The following is a 23850-nucleotide window of genomic DNA, read 5'->3' as shown; positions in this document are numbered from 1 at the left end:
TAAATATATGGAAGACCTATGCCTCTCTCCTATCATGAAGCCTGCCATATGCTCCAGAAGATTATTCCACACCTACAAGTAACTATACAGTAAAAAAGAAGGTTGTGAATACTGTACACAAAGTACACACACACAGAAGTGAGAAAGAGGGGGCTCAATGTTGGGAGAAGGCATAGTAGGGTGAGAGTGTGAAGCTACCCACTGCGCTAAGTTTTTCAGTGAAGGTGGCATTTAAAAGATGGTGGGGGGTGAAGTTCAAGAAAACTGTGCTTAAAGACATGCAGGTTATCCCCTGTACATTTGTAACATTTGCTGGGCATTACCAAGTCATATTAATGAGTTTGTTAAACATTTTTTGTCCATGACTAAATTTCAGATTTAGTCAGAAATATGCATCTAGAACAAAATACAGAGTACCTAAACCTTGAAATAATTGTCCTTGTTTCCTTGCCCATTTCTACCATAATACTAAAAATATTTTCCATGATATGTGGTACATGGTTTGGGGAATTACAGAGACCTTCCTAGAAAGGACAATGCTTTCTCTTGAATAGAGTCATTTCTTTGGAATATGTTGTTCAGTGTATGTAAATAAAGATAAAAATGAAACCTCCGGTGATTTATTTCTCAGAGTATATACCGTTCAAACTCAGTAACTTAATATAATAAAGTGATCCTTCATTAGTATTTCTGCTATTTCTAGTGCTATATTACCTGCTTTGCTTCACTTTGTTGAATATGCATTTTATATTTTTCTTACCCAGGTCATTCAAGCATCACATTCATAGAGTGCAAGAGAAAAATTATATAAAATCCAAAGATTTATCAGATATTTCCATGGTAAGGCTTGACAGCTTTTCACCTTTTTCTTGGTGTTTTGGAAGCTCAGTTAATAGCCACACCTTCCCTTTCAATGAAGAGCCACAGGAAAGAAAGGAAAAACATTTTCATAGCACCTCAGGGGAGAGAGTATGCTACTTTATTTATTTATTCTGTAGAGCTCTTTGACATACAGGCTTCGGTAGAGACTTGCTATTTCTGTTTCTGATTTTCATAGTGTACTTCCTCCAAGAATCATTCCTGAACAGTTGCAGCCAACCAGCCTATCAGTGGAACTTCTTGTAGATGTAAAGGAGCCTCCATCTTCAGGGAACCACCTCTTGGAGCAAAGGGCTGTAGGCAAAGTAGCTTTGTTACCTAGATAGTAGTGGTGGTAAGGGTACAACTGCTCTCAGTATTGGGGAGAGAGTTCATGACCCATCAGTGTAGGTTATCTCGCATCCAAAAATGCAGGACTTTTCATTTGTAGAACCCTAAAGAATAAGCAACATATCTGGAAGTACCACTGAGCAGTAAAGCCCTCTGTTGCTCCTTGCATGTTATGGATCTTCCCATTCCTCAAAAGATTTTTCTTTTGTGAAGTTGCAAGTAGTAATAATTACAAGAAGTAATGGAGGTTTTCATATCCAAAATTCTCTGAATTACTGTCAGAAAGGATAGGTAGCTATTGTTGTAAATGGTGAAACAGAATGTGCAAATGTTACCCTATTAAATATTCTTGAGCAGAATTTCATCTCTTGGGAATGAAATGGGAATAGTTACTGCTGTGTTTTCTCCACATGTGCCCAGCTATATGTTGGAAGTACTCTATTTTTTAGTAGTTCTTTCTTAAAGAAGAACCTTTATTATACCCATATTAAAAAGGAAAGCCTTTTTCCTTCTTCAGATAATGTCCTACTCATGTTTTCTGTTTAAAGATTAAATGGTCTGAGTACCAGAGGATAAGGTAAATATTCTTTCTTACATGAAGAAGGGTGGTGAGAACGAAATCTTTTAAAGTTAGTCTGAAATTTATCCTAATGAAGATTTAATTTTTGCTATAATTGTACATTTCTGAAGTTCTGCTTCTCAAACTTTTTTAGACCTTGGGGGCTCCATTCATTCCTGAAGGGATCAGTATCTCCACATGGGACAGCAGCTCCCCATGGCACACAGGTTAGGAAGCTCTGTTTAAGATACCTACTTAAAAAACAAAAACAAAAAGCTTCCATTAATTCAATCCAAAGACATTGAGCATCTTCTATATACTAGTTGCTTAACTTTCTCTGTACTGAAGATTTAGTTTGCATCTATTTTTTGCTTTAATTTTGAGCTGGAAAATACTTCAGGGGTCTGATTCAGCCCCTGTTTTGCAGATGTATTAGCCAGGCCCAGAGAAGTTAATGTTCTCCAGGGTTGTTATGTTAATATGAAGCTGGCACTTGAACACAGTTCTTCTAGCTCTTGGAACTCTGCCCATTGCTATCATTGGAGTACTAAAGTCTGGTTGAATTAACTTTTGTAAGCTTTTCTTTTGTGAGGTCAGATTTCTGAAATCCTGCAGGATGTGTATGGCATCTAGAAGATGAATATAGGTAAGTATATATAGTATTTTCTTTTGATATTCTGTGTCATTGTCCTTATGGATATTTTCAATGATAAATATATTCAACAATATAGTTGCTATAGAAAATCTATAAAGTACAAATTTACTCATAATTCCCTGAAAAACATACTTGATGGTCTTTTCTTGCTGACACTTTTTAAAGTTGTGATTATATATCTAATATTTTTCATAAACTTTTTAAAGCATTCAAATTGGCTTTTTTCTCTTTCTTGATAAGAATGTTTTTTCACTTTTGTTTTTGTTCCATGAGTGTATGGAGACATTTTCCCTAAACAACATAAAATAATGCATTTATGATTGAAGTTTAAGACACTGAATGAAAAGTGTGGCAGTTTTTATTTTTTAATTAGAGAAATTACAGGGTTACAAAACAGTTAGGCATAAAATACAGAATTTCCATACACATTTCGCCTTTTAATTATGTTAATTATGCTTACATGTTGTGCTACCATCACCACCATCCAGTACTAAAATTTGCTGTCATCCCAAAAAGAAACTGTACATTTTAAGTCTTAACTCCCTATTCTCCTGTCCCACTCCCCGTCCTGCTAACCTATCGTCTAGATTCTGATTCTATGAGTTTGCTTGTTCTAATTATTTCCTATCAGTGAGATCATACAGTATTTTGCCTTTTTGTCTCTGGCTTCCGTCACTCAACATGATGTCTTCAAGGTTCATCCATGTTATTGCTGGAGTCAGAATTTCATTCTTTTTTATGGCTGAATAATATTTTATTGTATACCATGTTTTGTTTATTCATTCATTGGTTAATGGACACTTCTCTTGCTTCCATTTTTTGGCAGTTGTGAATGTCACTTTGAACATAGGTTTGAAATATCTTGAGTCCCTGCTTTAAACTTTTTAGTGAAATTGGTAATTCTATACTTAACTCTTTGAGGAAGTGCCAGACTGTCTTCCATAGCAGCTATACCATTTCATATTCCCACCAGCAATGAATGAATGTTCCTATTTCTCCATATCCTCTCCAACCCTTAAAATTTTCTCTAATTTTTAAAATAGCCATTCTAGTCAGTGCGAAATTATATCTAATTGTAGTTTTGATTTTCCCTAATGCTAATGATGTTGGTTGAACATTTTTTCATGTACTTTTTGGCCATTTATTTATCTTTGGAGAGAAGTCTATTCACATCTTTTCCCCATTATTTAATTGGGTTGTTTGTCTTTTTGTTAAGTTGAAGGGTTTCTTTATATATTCTGGATATTAAACCCTTATTGTGTTATTTTCTCCCATTGTAGAGGTTGTCATTTTACTTTCATTATAAAGTTCTTTGAGGCACAAACATTAATTTTGATGAGGTCCCATTTGTCTATTTTTTCCTTTTTAACTTGCGCTTTGGCTGTACAGTCTAAGAAACAGTTGCACTAGGTCCTGAGGTCTGATGGTTCTGGCTCTTGTGTTTAGGTTTTTGATCAGTTTGAGTTGATCTTTTTAATGTGGTATGAGGTAGGGTTCTCCTCCATTCTTTTGCAAATGGAAATCCATTTTCCCAGCACCTTTTGTTGAAGAGACTGTTCTTTCCCAGTTGAGTGATCTTTGCCCCTCTTGTCAAAAATCGTTTATCTACAAATGGGAGAGTTGATTTCTGAGCTCTCAGTTTGATTCTGTTAGTTTATATACTGTTTTTTTTGGTCTTTATTATTTTTTTAATGTTACATTAAAAAAATGTGAGGTTCCCATACCCCCCTCATCACCCCACTCCTCCCACAACAACAACCTCCTCCAACATCATGGGACACTCAATGCACTCGGTCAACACATCTCTGAGCACTGCTGCTCCACATGGTCAATGGTCCACATTTAAGTTTACACACTCCCCCAGTCCGTCCAGTGGGCCATGGGAGGACACACAATGTCCAGTAACTGTCCCTGCAGTACCACCCAGGACAACTCCAAGTCCTGAAAACACCCCCACATCACATCTCTTCTTCCCACTCCCCACCCCCAGCAGCCATCATGGCCACGTTCTCCACCTCAACGCCACATTTACCTCCATCACTAATCACAACAATTCCAGAACAGAGCATCAGCAAATGCTGTTTTTATTACTGTGTTTTTGTAATAAGTGCTAAGGTTGGGAAATGTGAGTCCTCCAACTTCATTCTTCTTTTTTATGATGACTTTGGCTACTCAGAGCCCCTTACCTTTCTGTATAAATTTGTTGATTAGTTTTTCCATTTCTACAAAGAAGGTTGTTGGAATTTTTATTGGGATTGCATTGAATCTGTATATTGCTTTGGACAGAATTGATATCTTAACAATATTTAGTCTTTTAGTTCATGAACATAGAATATCTTTCTACTTATTTAGATCTTTGATTTTTTTTCAGCAGTGTTTTTAGTTTTCTGGGTTCAAGTCCTTTACTTTACCTCTTTGGTTAGAGTTATTCTTAGATATGTGATTCATTTAGTTACTATTATAAATGGAATTTATTCTTAATTTCTTCTTCTGATTGTTCATTGTTAGTGTATAGAAATTCTACTGATTTTGGGGAGTTGATTATATATCTCACCACTTTGCTGAATTCATTCATTAGCTCTAGGAGCTTTGTTGTGGATTTCTCAGGATTTTCTGTATATAGCATCATGTCATCTGCAAATAGGGAAAGTTTTACTTCTTTTGCAAATTGATGTCTTTTCTTATTCTTCCCTAATTGCTCTGGCTAGAAGTTCTGGTACAATTTGAATAACAGTGGTAGCAGTGGACATCTTTGTCTTACTCTGTATCTCAGAGGGAAAGCTTTTAAAAGTATTTTCAACCATTAAGTATGATATTAGCTGTGGGTTTTTCATATATGCCCTAAATAATGTTGAGGAAGATTCCCTCTATTCCTAGGTTTCTATGTGTTGTTATCAAGAATTGAGTGCTGGATTTTGGCACATGCCTTTTATTTGTCAATTGAGATGAACATGTTTATTCCCTTCATTTTACTAGTGTGTACTACATTAATTGATGTTCTTATGTTGATCCAACCTTGCATACCTGGGTGAACCCCATTGGTCATGGCGGTAATATCTCTTAATATGCTGTTGGATTTGATTTACTAGTATTCATTGAGGATTTTTGTATCTGTTTTCATAAGAGATAATGGATTACAGTTTTCTTTTCTTGTGGTATTTTTATCTGGCTTTGGTATAAGGGTGATGTTGGCCTCATGATGGAGTGAATTAGGGAGTGTTCCCTCTTCAGTTTTTTAGAAGAATTTGAGCAGGATTGGTGTTAATTCTTCTTGGAATGTTTGGTGAAATTTCCCTGTGAAGCCATTTGGTCTGGGGCCTTTTATCTTTCTTTCTTTCTTTGAAGGTATTGGGATTAAATCCAGGACCTCATACATGTGAACCAGGTGCTCAAAGACTGAGCTACACCTTCTCCATGAGCTTTTCTTTCTTGGGAGTTTTTTGATGAGTAATTCAGTATCTTTACTAGGTACTGGTTTGTTGAGATCCTTTGTTTCTTGTTGAGTCAGTGTAGATAAATTTGTGTGCATCTAAGAATTTGTCCATTTCATCTAGGTTATCTAATTAGTTGATGTACAGTTGTTCATAGTAACCTCTTACCGTGATTTTTATTTCTGTGAGATTATTAGTAATGTCTCCCTTTTCATTTCTAATTTTAGTATTTTGTATCTTTTTTTGTTAATCTAGCTAAAGGTTTGTCAATTTTATTGATCTTTTCAAAGAACCAACTTTAGGTTTTGATTCTTTTTTCCCTATTTCACTTATCTCTGCTCTCATCTTATTTCTTTCCTTCTGCTGTATTTGTGTTTAGTTTGCCCTTTTTCTAGTTCTTCTGGTTTTGAGGTTAGGTCTCCCATTTGAAATCTTTATTCTTTCTAATTGTAAGCCTTTAGAGCTATAAATTTCCCTTACAATACTGCCTTTCTTGCATCTTTTTAGTTTTGGTATATTGTTTTTCGTTTTCATTTAATTTCCCTTGTGAATTCTTCTTTAACCCCCTGTTTGTATAAGAGAACTTTGTTTAATTTCTATATATTTGCAAATTTTCTATTTATCCCTCTATTACTGATTTCTAGCTTCTTTCCTTTGTGGTCAGAGGAGATAGATTGTATGATTTCAGTATTTTTTAACTCAGTGAGACTTGTTTTGTGACTTAAGATGTAGTCTACTGGAGAATGATCCATGTGCACTCAAGAATGTGTATTCTGTTGCTGTTGGGTGAGGTGTTCTATATGTATCTTTTAGGTTTAGTTGGTTTAGAGTATTGTTCGAGTTTTGAATTTCCTTACTGATCTTCTGTTTAGATTAAAAGTGGTATAATCTACTGTGTATGTACATATATATATACAGTATATATATACAGTAGATTACATATAAGTATAGGTGTAGAACTGCCAATTTCTCCCTTCAAATCTGTCTGTATTTACTTCATATATATTGGGGCTCTGCTCTTAGGTGCATATATATTTATAATTGTTACTTTTCCCCATTAAAGTGTCACCTTTATCAGTATGTAATAACCATATTTGTTCCTCCTAATTTTTTTTTTAAAGATTATGTTTTTAAAAATTTATTTCTCTCCCCTTCCCCCACTCCCAGTTGTCAGTTCTCCATGCCCATTCACTGTGTGTTCTTCTGTGTTGGCCTGTGTTCTTGTCAGCGGCACTGGAAATCTGTGTCTCTTTTTGTTATATCATCTTGCTGTGTCAGCTCTCCATGTGTACAACTCCACTCCTGGGCAGGCTGCTCTTTTTTCACATGGGGCTGCTTTCCTTACGGGGCACACTGCTTGCATGTGGGGCTCCCCTCTGCAAGGGACATCCCTTTGTGGCACAGTACTCCTTGCACGCATCGGCACTGAGCATGGGCCAGCTTCACCACATGGGTCAGGAGGCCCTGGGTTTGAACCCTGAGCCTCCCATGTGGTAGGTGGATGCTCTAACCATTGAGCCAAATTTACTTCCCTCTTGTAATTTTTTTTACTTAAAGACTATCTTCTATAATAGTAGTAAGGTTACCCCACCTCTCTTGCCAGTGCTACTTGCATGGTACATATTTTTTTTCTATCTTTTCACTTTCATCCTAGTTATATCTTTGAATTTAGTTGAGTCTCTTGCAGACAGCATATACTTGAGTCATACTTTTTTTTTTTTTAATCCGTTCTGCCAATCTCTGCCTTTTGAATGGAGAGTTAATCTGTTTATATTTAAAGTCATTACTGATAATATAGGACTTTTTTTATACCATTTTCTTCTGTACTTTTTGCAGGTTTTATGTACTTTTTTCAAGTCTTCCATTAATGCCTACTTCCATATTGAGTTGATATTTTGTTTTGTACCATATTGAGTGACTTTTCTATCTGGATAGGTTTTTCATATATTTTCCTTGTGGTTCCTATAAGGTTAATATTTAACATTCTAAATATATAACAGTCATATCTAATTTGATACCAAATTCAATAGTATACACATATACTCTTCATATACCCCTGTGTCCCTTCATGTATTTTTGTACTTGTTACAAATCATATCTTTATATATTGTATGCACAAAACCATATATTTGTCTTTACTTTTTATGCATTTGCATTTTAGCACTTGTGGGAAGCAAGAAGTGATGGTACATACCAAAAAACTACAATTCAGTATTACTGACTTATATAATTACCCAAATATTTACCTTTATGGGATGTCTTTATTTCTTTATGTTGCTTTGAACTACTGACTCATGTCCTTTCCTTTTTGTCTGTAGGACTCCCTTTAGCAGTTCTTGTAGGGCAGGTGAGCTCCCTCTCCTTTCGTTATTTGTGAATGTCTTAGTCTGTCCCTCATTTTTGGAAAAAGGTCTTAAAATATATAAAATTCTTGGTGATTTTTTTCTTTCAGCACTTTAAGTATTTCATCATACTTCCCTCTTGCCTCCATGGTTTCTGATGAGAAATCAGCACTTAATCTAATTGGGACTCCCTTGTACATAGTGTGCTGCTTTTTCCTTGCAACTTTCAGAGACATCTCCTTTTCCTTTGCATTTGATACTTTGATCAATGTGTGATGGGGTATATTTTTCTTCAAGTTTATCCTGATTAGATTTTTCTAGGCTTCTTGGGTGTGTGTATTCACATCTTTTGCTAAGCTGGAGGCGTCTTCTGCCATTATTTCTTTGAATATTACTTCTGCTCATTTCTCTCTTTCTGGGACTCCCATAATGTGTTTATTGGTGCCCTATATGAGTTCTTGATTGCTATTTTTTAGCTTTCTTTACAATTCTTTTTTTCTTTCTCAGCATGACTCATTTCAATTGTGTTGTCTTCACATTCACTGATTCTTCTGCCACCTCCCATCTGCAGTTGAAACCCTTCCTGGGAATTTTGCTTTTCAATTTTTGTGGTCTTGAACTCTAGTAGTCCTGTTTGGTTCCTTTTTAACATTTCTATATCTTTATTGAGATTCTCTTACCACTCATTCATTTTTTCCCTGATACCTTATAGTTTGTCTTTCATCTTTCTTTCTTTCATCTCCTTGAATATATCAAAGGATATTTTTTAAAAGTCTCCATTTGGTATGTATACAGTCTGGTCGTCTTTGGTATTTTCTGGATTTTTATCCTCTTCCTTTGGATGGGCCACCATTTCCTGTTTCTTTGTCTTATAATCTTTTCTAGCATATGGTACATTTTAATATTTTAAAATGTTAACTCTAAGGTTTATTCTCTGAGATGTCTTTTCTTAGTTTGTAACAAACTGGCGATACAACAGATTTTCTTGAGTTTCAGTCCTCTTGACAGGAAAGTCTGCCTAAGGCCACTGCAAAGTATAGAGTCCTCCCTGGTTTTTCTGGGTATAATTCTTATCCTGGGCTTGTGCTTTGTAGTGGGCATATGAGTTCCCGTTTCTGGGATCCCTTGACAATGTTTAAGGGAGTATGAATGACCCATCTACTTCCCAGAAGAAGGACCTTCTCTCTCTCCCAGGTGTTCCATTGCTAGACCTAGGTAAGACTTTCCTCTAGGCCTTCAGCCTCAGGTGTGAACACTATTTTCTCTGTCTCAAGCTGCTTTTTCCTGGAGGACAAATTCTAGGGGTGCTGGTCATTATTGAGTGGAATTTCCGAAATCATTCTTTTCCAGGGTCCCACAAAAGAAGTGCTGGCTGTCTCCAAAGTGCCCTGGAGAGGGGATGAGGGAGGGGCCAGGGAGGGTGCCAGGAGTTTCTTCTGTGGCTCCCCACAACTGTGTTTTCTTGACCTGCCCAACAAATGCAGCCCTTCGGCTGTCCTGTGCAGCTCTGGGGAAGAGAAATGTTACATCTCCTCTGCCACCTTTTCCTGGGCAGGTTAGACTAATGGATATCCTCAGAGTTGAGATGTCCCCCAGCCCTCCAAAGTAACTCATCAAAAGTCATGAACAGCGATTGGCCCATGCCCACCCTGGAGCAGCAAGGAATTGGACCCCACTGCTGCCTGCTGTGAGAATGGGAACTTGGTGATGGTAACTGCTGTGCAGAGAGAACAGTTTATTGGTATTAACCATGATTTATTGCCTCTTCTGCTCTCCCTGGATGCTGTGCAGTGTTCTACTGGACTCCAGAGTTTTGAAATAGTTGATTCAGACAATTCCTGCCTGTTTAATAGTTGTTATGCTGTAGGGACTGATTCCTGGAGCTTCCTAGTCTTCAATCTTCCACCATCCTTCTCCTATTACGTTTTCTATGGTGTGGATTGCTGGTGACATTGTATTGGAGAGATAAAAAAATAAAGTTGTAATGGCTTCCTATTACAACTACATTCCTCAGTCTTCTATAATGATTGAGGACAAACTGAAGTCTAGGAACTGGGGTGATTTTCTTAAACTTCAGTTTGGGGAGGTGCCTAAATGCTTGTTGGCAATTTGGACAATTTGGTTGAAAGCTTCAGCTAAGCAGCAGGGTCGGGGAAGGGGAGAGGAGAGCTCTATGAAGCTACTTTTTCTGCCTATAACAGAGGATAGGTAGATATCCTAGAATACTGATAAGTCAACTACTTCTATTCTTTTGTTCCTTAGCAAAAAGAGAGTTTCCGTCCCAAATGGGAACAGTTGGAGAGGAGGAGGATGCGCCCAATTGCAGGTGAGTAATTTTTTTCTCCTCCTTACTTGGGTCTCTGATTGCAGTGATCTCTTTTGCAGGGGTCTGAGTAAATATGGGGTCCTTACTGCATATGCTCAGATAAGAAGCTGATATTACAAGAGCACTTTTGAAAGGATTCGTGAAGCTGAAAGATGCTTGTTGAAGTGCACCTGGATTCTGCCATGACATCACAGGCAGACCATAAACAGCTCTCTAGAAAGCGCGACAGCCTTTTTTCACCCCTTTCTTAACAATGAGACATAGATTGGGCTTGTTCTCTATTCAAGCATCCTTGTGAGTAAATGTCTATTTTTATGGTAGAACTGCACTTCAAAAATAGCTCCAATCAGTACGACTCTTTTCCCCCATATGTTAAAAAGTTATACATGAGTTAAAATATCTCAGATTGCCTAAATTCTTCCAGACTCAGGGTACTTTTCCTTTTCCTTTTCCTTTTCCTTTTTATACAGGGGGGTGGGGAGGTGAGGTAGGGGAATTACAAAAGAAGGACTTTTCTTTTCGGCCTCCTCAACCCTGTGTTCATTCTTTGAAACTTTATGAGAAGAAGGACTTTTAAACCAAGGCTTGAAATTTCTGACTGTTGAAAAATTCATTAATATTTGGCGGATACAGTCTTCTTCCTGGAGCGATTGTTTATTTTTGTTGCTGAGAGCAATTAGCTAGAACAGTCACAGTTGCAGCTGTTAGATACTATAAGCTCCAGTGGAGATCACAAAAGACCTTATGCACATTTAGTGTCTGTATTTGAATTGTTTTTAATGGGTGATTCTTCTGGAGTATACTGGGTTAGCAAATTTGATTGGGTAATCCTGAGCCAGATCAAAGGTACAATGGGATCATCAGCATGCTGTGCTGATCAGAGTCACTTAAACACCTTGCTGCTTTCTGGAAGCCAGGATGACTGTGGCTGCTGTGTGCAGAAATAACCTATACCATTCCTTTTCTCTCTTAATCCTCCCCATTCAAACCTGAAAGTGACTCATCTCAAAACATTAAGCTGTTGTTTCAGGAATTTATCTTCTTGTGTTTACTCCTTTGCTGCTCTTGATGTATTGGGGCTTTTGTGAGATAATCTGCTTTTGTGATTGTGAGAAAGAGATTCACAGATACAATCTGGTGCTCATTGATTTATATCTTAAGGAAAGAGTGGCTTGCTTCTTAGAGAATCTTGGTTCCAATGAAATGCCCAACACTTTAGAAACAGCTCAAATGATGGCATTGTTGCCTCTCTCTTTATAGTGTCTGCACTTTCGCCTTTGAATACCATTTTGATAGAGGAATTTATATGTAATTGTGTACATATTTAATAATCACTGCTTTTTCAATTTACAATAGGCTGTTACATACAATTTCTTATTTGAATCTCACAATAACTTGAGAGTCAAGGAATTCTGTATTGTCCCCCTTTTACAGAAGATTAAACTATCAGAGTTGGCAGGTGGCCAGCCACCTGCTAACTTTCCTATACTGCAGCAAATAAGAAAATGGTTATTTTGCATATTATTGCTACTGTACTTAACTGAAGCAGGCTGATGGGCTCATTTTTATTTTAGTGACTGGTAGATACTGTGCTAATGCATAAGGCTAGTTTATAGTGGCTTCTTGGTAAAGTAGAATAGAATCAGGGTGTTACCTGGTCTTTATTTTGGAAACAATGTGGGAATTTTGGAGGGTTTTGGTTATATTGCAGGTGGGAATTCAAAATGTACGCTAAAAGTTTGTTTCCTGCTAGCCAGTGTAAATTGATTAGAAATGACTACATTCATATGAGATTTTTGAACGTTTATACAAAAGTGTTTTTCGAGGAGACTTCCCAATAGCAATTGATTGACCATATGGCAATATTTTCGATCAGCCAACTTGCATCTTTTACTAAGTCAAGTGGAGTAGAGTGTCTTTAATCACCAGTCGCCCTCCCCCAATGAAGATTTTCATATAATTGGAGAGATGAATATTGGTGAATTAAAAGTGAATCTATTAATTTTAATGAAGTTTTTCTGTAAATATTTTCCCTTTGGGTTAATTTTATTTTCTTTTGAAGAATTATTTTATTTATTTGTTCTCCCCCTCCCTTTCATCATTTGTGCTCACTGTCTGCTCACCCTCTTTTTAGAAGGCACCAGAAACCGAACCTGGGACCGCCCACGTGAAGGGAGGCGACCAGTCATTTGAGCCCCCTCTGCTCTATGCTTGCTGTATCTTTCATTGTGTTTCCTTGCTGTGTCTCTTCATGTATTGCATAATCACGCTGCATCATTTTGTTGTTTGAGCTTTCCATCTTGCTTGTCTTCTCTAGGAGTCACTGGGAACCTAATCCAGGACCTTCCATGTGGTAGGCAGGAGCCCAACTGCTTGAGACACAGCCACTTCCCAGAAAAACTTTATTTTTAAATGACTCATTGTCTCCTGCAATATTCTTGTTTTAAATGGCCACACAAAAATTTCAAGATTTTTTGTTCTTTCTTCCCTTTAGAAAAAGATTAAGTAATTGTAGTAGTATGAATTGTTGATGGCTTTTTGTTTGTTTATACTCTTTGGGACAATTTCTAATGTTTTTAAACCTTTGGTACCATAGCCAATAAGTAGAGCTATATTTTGGTAGTGTTGGAATTAACTGTAAAAGGTTTAGGAATCTTAAATGTTCCTCCACTCGTTGTCTGTTGTATTCTCTTCAGGTTTAGGGATGCCTATGGTTTATCTTTCCTTCCCCCAGAAAACTTGAATTTGACTGCATATTTTGTGACACGCACCATGCTAAGCACTTTACATGCTCAGTCTTAACATCATGAGAAAGGTACTTTAATTCCTATTTTACGGAGGAATACAATGAAATTTCAAGAGTTTTAAGAAGCTTGTCCAAAGTCTTTAGCCTATAAATTGCTGAGCTGGAGCTGCAACTTGCTGTCTACCTTCAAAGCCTACAGTTGTTTTTTTTTTTAATTAATTTTTATTTTTATTTTTTTTAAAGCATGCAATCTTAACCACACCGTAATGGTCAGCAGTAAACAGCATGTTGAAAATATTTGATTTACTCTTAAATGAGGTAGTTTGGTTTTATCATTGCAGAAATATCTCCTTTTGAAAAAGAGTCCAGTTCTTTTTTGTGAAGTCTGTAATATATAGATATGTTTGTTCATGCTCTAGTTCCCTTTATAGATGGGGAAATTCCTTAAGGTTAGGATCTTTCTGCAGTTCAGCTTTGCTTTGCTTTTCCTCTGTGTCGACCACAGTGCTTCGTGCATTGAGAGAGTTTGGAATGCTCATAGAAAACATAAAAAGAGTGAAGTCTAAGTTGCTAATATCTACTCAGAATTATATAAACTTATTTTCTCTCTCAGAAAGGTGGTGCTCTTTGATATTCAGATTTGCTTGTTTGTTTTTAGGGATGACACAGGGTTGAAAATAGTATCCCAATTGTAAAATGCCTATTCCAACAAGAAGTGTGGAAAAGAAACTACCATGCTGTTAGAGAAGAAAAGTACAAGTCTACACAACCAGTGAATTATGCTACACCTTTTATTTCTATTTTCCTTGGATAAGAAGGTCTTCTAAGTTTGAATGTCTCTCGCCTGTAACTAGGGATAGATATGAATAATTAATTATAATGTCTTTTTTCTGGACAACATATAATATGGTTTAGTGTTTGAATTGCATTTGTGTGAGGGGGAGGCAAGGAGACAGGGAGAGTGATGTAAGAATGAGACAGAAATGTAAAGTTATTAAATACAATGTGGAGTTCTGGGGTGCATTTGGGTAGATATCTCACTTTCAGACTGTCATGTAAAACTGTCTTGTCATAATAGCTCCCTTTTGTTGAATGCCAACCATGATTGAGTTACTAGGCTGGGAATTTCACATGGGTTATTATTGCTAATCTTCATATAATTCTGAAAGGTTAAGTGATATTGTCCCCATTTTGCAGATAAGAAGACCTGAGGCCTAGGAAAACCTAATAGGCTATTATGGGATAAAAAATGTTTTAGCATCATTCATCATTGTTAAATAAAATGGAAGGAGACGATCTCAGCTTCCAGATAGGTAAATGATGATTGATATTTGGCATTAAGCAGAGTCAGGTGATTAAATTTTGACACCAGAACCCAGATTCTTCTATCTTTGTCTTTTGTCTTGCGGTATATGTACCTGCAAGTTTTAATGGAACCTAGTTCTGATTAAATTTTTAAAAATTTTTCCGCTTTCAGAATTTGTTCTTTTGGTTCTGAGATATGCAGTTACCTTAAGGCTTTCTGCATGTCAAAAATTCTTATCTCAGTGGTACTTGGGGCTATCTCTATTTTCACCTTTTCCTATTAGTCATGTGGGTTATTACACCAGTAAAAAGTAAATAAGCCTGTGGATTAGTTGATATAAATTCCCTTATTTGGTAGGTGAGGAGTTTAGGTAAAAGAGAAGACATTGGCTTGACTAATACTGAGCACTCACTCTGTGATTTGAACTGCAAACCTCCAGGTAGTAGGCTGTGATTTAGAAAGTAAGCAGTGTAGTGTGAAAAGATACTGGAAAATACGCAAATACATCTTTCAGTAGCTTTTGCTATGTAAATAGAAGTATATAAAAAGGAAAAGTATGGCTTTTCTAAAATTAAATGCTTAGTGTTTTAGGCAGTAGACTTACCACCACCAATTCCCTGTTCAACGTCAGATAAGCCTGGTTCCCAAATTGCATTACTGGTAAATTATTGTAATATATAATATATATTATAAAGCTGGGCTCTGTTCTGTAAAGTCTTGCTAATTCTGAGTAGGGCACATATACAGCAACATTAACATTACCTGGGAACTTGTTAGAAATGCACACCCACCCTTGCCTCTATGACCTAACCTATATAATCAACACTTCTAACAGAATTCTCAGATTGATGGATGTGGATGTAAAAGTTTGAGAAGAAGTGCTCTCATGCAATGTTTCTCAGAATTCAGCATACATAGATTGACTTGAAGAGCTTTTTAAAACACAGGTTCCTGGACCCAGAGATTGATTTGGTAGGTCTGGGAAACATACATTAGGAATTGTCCTGTCCCTGGAAATCTTGCAGCATTGGTTGGATGGCCCCTGGGGCTGGAATATTAAAGGATTAGTTGAATGGTTGAACTCAATGAGGTTAAGATTCTTTGGAACCAATTCTGGACACTTTTACAAAGGAACAGAGTTAGAGTCCACAACAGTTCCACATTTATTTATTGTAAAGTCGTCCTGCAAAGGACTGTGGTTGATAGAACACTGTTCTGTAGTCACTAGAAGAAGGGAAGATCTATATAGAAATAAAAACGGGAATAATGTCTGAAAATTTCCTGTTTTCAGACTGATCCAGGTTGACCCAGAAGTATTGCTCTCTCTATCTATCAAAAAGGAAAAATTGCACATTTCAGCTTGTCTAAGATTCTACTTCCTTCAAAGGACTCTGGTAACTTCTCATCACTCTTCTTGCCAAGTATAGCAAACACAGTCCAGAATTTAGCTGACATAGGCATTCGGTTTTTCCTTTTTAAACTGATTCAGGAGCTGTTCTTCTTAGACAGTTTAGGCTTGGCCACCTACTATCTTGCCTCAAGGCGTGTGTGTGTGTGTGTGTGTGTGTTTATCCGTTAAGAGAGTAGGTACTTTTGAGGCTTTGAAATAATTCCTTTGATTGGTGTGGTCAGGAAATACTGAAGCTCATGCTCGAAGACTTCTAAATTGGAAAGGAGGTAGATTGTGCAAAGGTGGATGGGTTTTTAGTAGATATTTTTAAAGTGTTCTTGTCAAAATGAAAACTTAAATTGAAGACAGCTCAGTGAGCTGTGTTCTTGTTTTTATCATGAAATTTTAAAACAGCAGCGGCAGTGGACTCTGAAAGTAAATTTTTCTAGGGGATTTTTTTTCCTTACAATGTTTAAACCATTCTTATTCTGTGCTTGGTATTAAGTATTTGGTATTTCTTAATGAAAGAAAAAATGTTGCTCTACTGCTTGTTATGGGTGAAATACCTAACAAACTCTGTTTTATTAAGTTTATAGAGTGAATGTTGGGTATGTGAAGTTTTACTCATTTTCCCTTAATTTTTAACTTCTTCCTTTAACAATAAAAAATAAGCCATGCAAAGATTATAAAATAATAAGAAAGGAAGTTCTTATATGACATGTCTTGTAAGTGTCTTTTGTTTCAACTTCTGCTATACTTTGTGTCAATATAAGAGTATTAAAAAGTTAGAAGAATATTTTCTGAAAAATGTGCCCTGAGGAAAATTGAGTTGCACGTACATTTTGGGAATGGCATGTATATGTACATACTGTATGGTAATAAGATATGCTACAGGAAAACCATCAAATAATTCCATAAGTTTTAGTTGGAAGGGGCTGTGAAATTAGAAGAAAGTGTTTCATTGAGTACCCACCTTTATTTAGCCTAGCACTGTGCTCTATATACCCATAAAGTTCTAAATACCTGTGAGAACTCAATGATAGTTTACTTACCCCTGAGGAAGTAAAACTTAAATAAATTTCCAAGATTTATTTGCAGAACAGAGAGATGAATTTGGGTATTTCTGACTCTGACATCCATTCTCAAAATGCGCTGTTTTATTGAAAAGTTGGTTAAATGGATTTGTGTCCATGTGACCATTAAAAATGAAAATGCCTACTGAGTACATGTGTGTACCACCTCAGGGTGTTAAAGTTTTTAATATATATCTTAATTTGATCCTCATAATCTTATGAAATAGATAGGGCAGGTGCTAACATGGCCATTTACAGGCAGAAATCTGAAACTCAGAGAGGTTGAAGGACTTGCCAGATGTAACAAGACTATTAAGTGACAGAGCTTCAAAGCAAATTCAGCTCTTTTAACTCCCAAGTCTGATATGCTTTCTCATGCTTATCCTACCAGGTCGTTAAAAGTGTATTTAAAAGAGAAGCTGGAGTGGTTGTGAAGCAGAATATTTTAGAATTGTAATATTTTGTAAAGAGACTTGTAAAACACACGTTTGCTTCCATGCCTCTCCCCCCTTCTGCATCCTTTATAAACTTATTCTAGTAAGAAGCAGTGTTGAGCTGAGGGCCACCTAGATGAAATGTGTTAATAATCGGGTTCTAATCTCATACTAGTCAATACTCATGTCTTCAGAGTTTAATTTTCCTAGAAAAATTAATTTAAAACTTTTTTTGTCCTGCCCTTTTTAAAGTTAGAGACTTTTTTTTACAGTGAATTGATGATGTTTACTAGGTAAATGTGTTAATTTTTTGGCTTGAAAAATCTACTTCTGCCTTATAATTCAGCTTACCATTTTGTCACTGCTTTTTGTTTTTTGAAAGGGGTGGTTTTGTTTACCACAAGAAATTTTTAATCTTTTTGTGTGAGAGAGGTTTGCAGTTTGCAAATAGTGTCCAGGGTGAACCCCTGTGCCTTTGACAGTGTATGTTATAGAGGAGAGTTTGCTGTTCCGGGATGGTTACTTTGCTTTCATTATACCTGTGATACCTGCATGTCAGGCTCTACCTAGTCAGGTGTGTGGGTCCCTTTTTCGTGTCTGGTCAAGCTAGGCCTGGGGATTTACTTGTTGACCCTGCCCCTAAAGCCTGCTTGAGGAGGTTGGCAAACTCCCCTGGTCCTGCTGGGAATTTCTGAGGCTTGTGAGGGACGACAGATGGTTGAGCTAAACTCGGAGCAACCCCTCTACATAATGATGAAAAATGACCAGCCTCCTGGCAAGTAGAAATCAGAACCCATGTACCTTTTAATTCTGATTAACAGGGCTTTGAAACAAGCACAGAGTGAGGAAGGGAAAGGGAGGGGAAGGAGACCCTTCCATAAGTTACTGACCTGTCTTTATTAGTACTTTTTGTATGTATTAGTAGGAAAGATTTTCATGTTTGTAACTTGTCCTCTGTGTAGTCACTATATTTAGATGCTGGAACTGAGAAATAATCCTGTATGCCCTTTTGGATATAAATATTCTCTGTAAATGCTGGAAATGTAAGGAAGGATCCATAAAAAGGATGCAGAGTTGCATTCTGTACCTGATGAGCAGCATGGAAACTGCCCCTTCCACAGCCATCTGCCTTTCTCATAGTTCCTTAAGCCCTTGGCTTAAGAGGAGCCAGTCTACAGATGAGCCATGAGAGACTTGAGCCAGTTGTAGAGTGTGGAAGTGGGTTTGTAGAGGGCCCAGCAGATAGCAGAGTGGCCAAGTTTGTGAGCTAGTACAGTCTGTTTCTGGAGTCAGACGGCTAGAGTTCCAGTACCAGCTCTACCCATTCCTAGCTGGTGAACTCTTGGGTGAGGTCCTACATGTATACCCTATAAGCATCAGTTTCTTCCTCTACAAGATGAGATAACAAAACCTACAGTGTATTGGGAAAATTAGTAAATAACGAGTGAATACCTTAGCATAGGGCCAGGCCCATCCTGAGTACTGAAAAGTGTTAGTTGCTTTTGTTACTATTTTTATTGTCAGTAGTAGTAGTCAAAAGAGACTAATGAATATGTTAACCTTTGCTTAGACAGTACTAAGTGCCACTGTGAGAGTCATCTAGTTCTTGACCACTGGTATGATTGTGTTGGGGTTTTTTAGACCATGGTATAAAGTGGTATGAGGCTTTCATTAGCTTTCCCTGAACCCCTTGGACCTCCACTGTTGGTCTGATCATTGTCCGTTGACCTCATGTAGTTTTCAGATCTCCTGTTTAAGAGAGAAACAGCTGCCAGGAAGCCTCAAATTCCATGAGTCTCAGATTACTGAGGAATTGGCATACCAGGATGGAATCATATCTACATGGTGTCCTCCTTAAGTACATGTGTATTAGAAACATCTCTCAGCCAACTAATTATAAAAAGGATTCCAAAGTCATCCTTATGTATTTTCCCAATTTGATGATGTCGCTTATTGAAATATGCAGACATGTCAAAATCTTTTGACCATATCTTTTCTCCTTTGATGACCAATTCTCTCTAGGTTCTCTCCTGATGGTGCCTAGACCAGAAGAAGGTAAGCAAAGGTGGTCTTTTATCTTTGGACCTTTCATCTTTGGCTCAGTTCCCTGCCACTTGTGAACATAAAAGAGAAGTAAGATATAATTATTAAAGAGAACTTTCTCACTATCTGTGCCATGACCACCTCCTCTAGCAGCCAACATTTTTAAACAAACATCTTAATATATCAGCAGTTGGTGCTAAGATTTGTTAAAGCAGCCTACAATATTCCCAGTCCATCCCTACATTTCTAGATTCTTTGTAATTAGCTTGCAACAGTGAAAGTGAGCTCAGATGTAACCTAAGCCCATGGAGTTTAGAAAAAGAGAAACATCTGGTGAGAGGAATGGGATAATCTTGCTTTGCTTTAAGGGAATTGGCCAGTAGGTGAGCTTTATGAGATTAACAGCAGCCAAAAGTCATTACAGCTATGTTTTATAGTCCGACTTGGCTATCCATTTACTTCCAGGTACAATTCGAGTATTGATTTGCACTTATAAAGTCCTTTGTCATTTTTTATCCCACCTTGGTTTTCTTGGAAATCTTCTCTTGCACCTTGGTTTTTGGGTGTTGTCTGTATTCCTACAGTTTGTACATGTATCTGGAGAGTTCATGTGGAAGCCATTTTAATTTTAGAAAAATATTTTTAGATATACAATATAGATAGTACATTCGTAAGAAAATGGTGTAATACAAAATGTAAGCTAAGTGCTTTTCCAGGTTAAGATCAGTGATATTATTTTCCTAATATTATGACTGTTTTCTGTGTTATGTTTTCTTTGTTGAAAGAACTCTTTTACAACCCAGTCAGAACCTAATGCTGGGCACATAAGTATTTCTTGACTAATTTATTTGGCATAGCATCATCTGCAGTTACTTAACTCTAGTTATTTGGGGTGGGATCTTCTTTCCCTTGATGTTGAACTGGCTGAGACAGTACTGGATGACCTTGTCAGGCTCACAAGTAATCCCATGAAGGGGTTGGGACCAAAAGCTCTTTAAAAATGGGAGTTGGTTTAATATTCCTATAATAGCAACAGTGGATGTAGAATTTAATGTATTTCCTAGCAAGGATTTTCTTTTTCTTTCTTTTAAGTATGTGACTTGGAAGAAAGTCAAGGAGGATATCTTTCCTTTCTTCCTTAGTCTGACTTTGTTTCTGCTTCTAGTAGTAACTATGCTCTTAGAAAGGACTTCACTCTGTAATTGTTGTTTAAATAATATTTGGTATGTATTAAGGATTTGACTCAGGCACTCTTAAATGATTGGTATTCATTTTTCACTTATCTTACCAGTCCTGCAGGTGGGTAGGTAGGTTATTTTGTTTTATAGACAAGAACCCTGAGATTACCCAGGTAGTAAATGGTAAAACTGGAACTTGAATCTAAGTCCATCAGACTTCAAAGCTTATCAACTGAGATCGAAAAGACTGTCAGCAGTTGCTTCTCTTAAGGTCCCCTCTTCTCATTGCCTAACTTTTTCCTTCTGTTCTGAATTTTTCTTCTTCTGATTTATGAACTGAACACACAATGTGCTTTGAAATGGAATTAGGATTGGAATGGGGAAAAACATTAGACCTAATTCTAATTAACCTGGCAAATGTATGGTTTGTTACTTTGGGGGAGAAATACTCTTTAGAGAACAAGGCCAGAAGGAGAAATACTGCTCTTCCTACTTTCTACACTTGGCAGAATATCAGGGTGTTATTTTCCTCACCCAAGGAAATATTCACTGATCGAGGAGAATGAAAAAATTCTCTGAAATGGGTTCCCTAAATGAGTAGTTAGCTATCATTTTGTTCTTTTCTTAACAGTTATTTAAGCTATTGTAAGGGCAGAGTCAGAATGCTTTACTAACATTTTGATGGAAAGCAAAACACTTGAGGTTCTAGCCTTAGAAGTTAGGACTCCTCCTTAATGTTAAGCAAGTTCAAATAAAAAAGGTACTCCTTAGGAATCCTCCCTGGCCAGATGGATCAGGGATACATTTCCAAAATTAGTACTGCACAGAGAATTCTCTCTCATGGACTAAGTCTTCTCCCCCTCCCTGAGGACCATCTGTCTCATGGGTGGAAGAAAAATAGGCATCTGTTCAGATCTTCAGGGTTGCCACCTGGATCTGTTCCTACAGTGTTTCTAAGGGGTGGGTTGGGATGTCTTTGGGCCAGCCCACAATTTAGTACTGGGGTCTTCAGTGAGGAAATATAGAATCAAGACAAAATAATGTTCATCCAGAACCTGGTTTTATAGAGCAAGGATTGATGAATAACTCTTCATTCCATAGACCTCTGTGCCAGTCAAATGAAAGCTGTGGACCCATTCTCAGAATGTAGTGGCAGATAGTTTTATGACACTCAACATCAGCATATCTTTAAATTAAATTTTAGGATTATTCAAAATTACATTTTACAGCTTTCCCGTAATTTCAATACCTGATAACCTGGGAAGTGGACTTGGCTCAATGGATAGAACATCTGCCTACCACATGGGAGGTCCGTGGTTCAAACCCAGGGCCTCCTTGACCCATGTGGAGCTGGCCCATGCACAGTGCTGATAAGCGCAAGGAGTGCCCTGCCACGCAGGGGTGTCCCCCACATGGGGGAGGCCCATGCACAAGTAGTGCACCCTGTAAGGAGAGCCTCCCAGCGCGAAACAAAGTGTAGCCTGCCCAGGAATGGCACCACACACATGGAGAGCTGATGCAGCAAGATGATGCAACGGAAGGAGACACAGATTCCTGGGCCACTGACAAGAAATGGACACAGAAGAACACACAGAGAGCAGACAACTGGGCGGGGGGATAAATAAATAAATCTTAAAAAAAAAAAAAAACAAACCTGATAACCTAACACGGTTCAACATCTATTCATTTGGTCATTTTCGGCAAACATTTAGAAATTTGAGTTTTCTGCGGTGTCATAAAACCATCTCCACCATACTTATCATCTTTTTGCAGGCTGTTATCCACTGCACTCAGAACATGCTATATCAAAATAAAAATCATACAACGTCTGCACAATACTGTGTATTATTTAATAAATATATCACACCTGCACCAATACATCCCCACAAGAATAATGTTTCATTTTGTTTTCTTTTTAATTTTCAGTTCGAGCTCTCAGACCCCTGAAATCTGGTTAAGAACTCCTGTTCTGGGCCAGGGGTCAACAAATATTTTCTGTAAAGAGCCAGATTGTAAGTATTTTAGACTTTGAAGGCCATAAGATCTCTGTCACAACTACTCAACTCTACCTTTGTAGAGCAAAAGCATTTATTACATATAGATAGTGCAGAAATAAATGAGGGTGGTTTTGTTCCATTGAAACTTAATTACAAAAACAGGTGGTCATCAGAATTTGGCCTGTTGGCCACACTTTGCTAACCCTGTTGTAGACCACAAGAATTCACAGTGTATATGAGAGATTTTCCCATCAAGGAAATTTGGATTCTGGCATTACAAATGACAAGACTGATGTTGTGAAATTTACGCCTTTGATCTTATAGATGTGGCTGAAGATAGCTTTGCCCTCTGCTTCTTCGGTGTTCATTGTTTATTCACAGTCCTCAATATTTCGAAGTAATTTCATCATCCAAGATGACCCCATGCCAATGTTGGACTCCCAGCAGAATACCAAGAACCAGTGAATACCAGTCAGAACAATTCCCCACTTAGATACGCTGTTTTTAAACTGAGTGTGACTAGTTCAGTCCTAGGACTTTGTTGAATATACCAAATAAACTTAATCATGTTGAAAACACTGTTTCTTCTGGACTTGGTTTGATTTCTACAGCATGAAACTTACAGCCTTCTAATAGTGATGTGTGTGATTTGGCATATCACAGAAACAGTGACACATATAGGCCCAGTAACTTTGTTCTTTTCCATGGTTTGGGTCTGAAAAGATATATTGAGATAGAAAGGCTGCAGATGTGAGCCACCAAAATAAACATACTCGTGAGATAACTGATGCTTTCTGTTTCTTGGTTGACTTTAAATTCTTTACATCCAGATGGATGGCTTACTGTCTAGGCACATGAATTAGAATTGTTTGTAAGCTAGAACATAAATACTAGTCAAAATTTCAGCATTATTTTACCTAATTTCCTCTCTCTTCCTTCTACATGTGGAGAAATGGTAATTGTATCCATCTGAAGGTTCTGCTGTTGTTACCAATTTAAAGAGATATCTTCTTAGACAGTCCCAGTATTTGCCTTTTTATTTGCCTAATACTCTGTACCTCTAGGCTAAGTGATTGAAGGGTGATACTAATATCTATGCAATAGTTTTGAGCCTTAATTTTCTTCCATTGGAGGAGTCAACTACTTTAGTTCCACTTAAAA

At 37.3% G+C, this 23850-nt stretch overlaps 1 long non-coding RNA gene across 1 annotated transcript; it reads left to right on the top strand.

Annotated features, from left to right (window-relative positions):
* The first annotated feature begins 2359 nt into the window (after window positions 1-2359).
* On the top strand, window positions 2360-23268 carry LOC131279614 (uncharacterized). The gene is made up of 5 exons (XR_009187012.1): window positions 2360-2414; window positions 10459-10522; window positions 19494-19526; window positions 22619-22704; window positions 23014-23268. It is a non-coding gene; the product is annotated as an uncharacterized lncRNA (long non-coding RNA).
* Window positions 23269-23850: the final 582 nt, after the last annotated feature.

Source organism: Dasypus novemcinctus, chromosome 8 (genome assembly GCF_030445035.2).
Source record: "Dasypus novemcinctus isolate mDasNov1 chromosome 8, mDasNov1.1.hap2, whole genome shotgun sequence".
Taxonomy (NCBI): Eukaryota; Metazoa; Chordata; class Mammalia; order Cingulata; family Dasypodidae; genus Dasypus; species Dasypus novemcinctus.
This window is presented reverse-complemented; position numbering and strand designations above follow the sequence as displayed.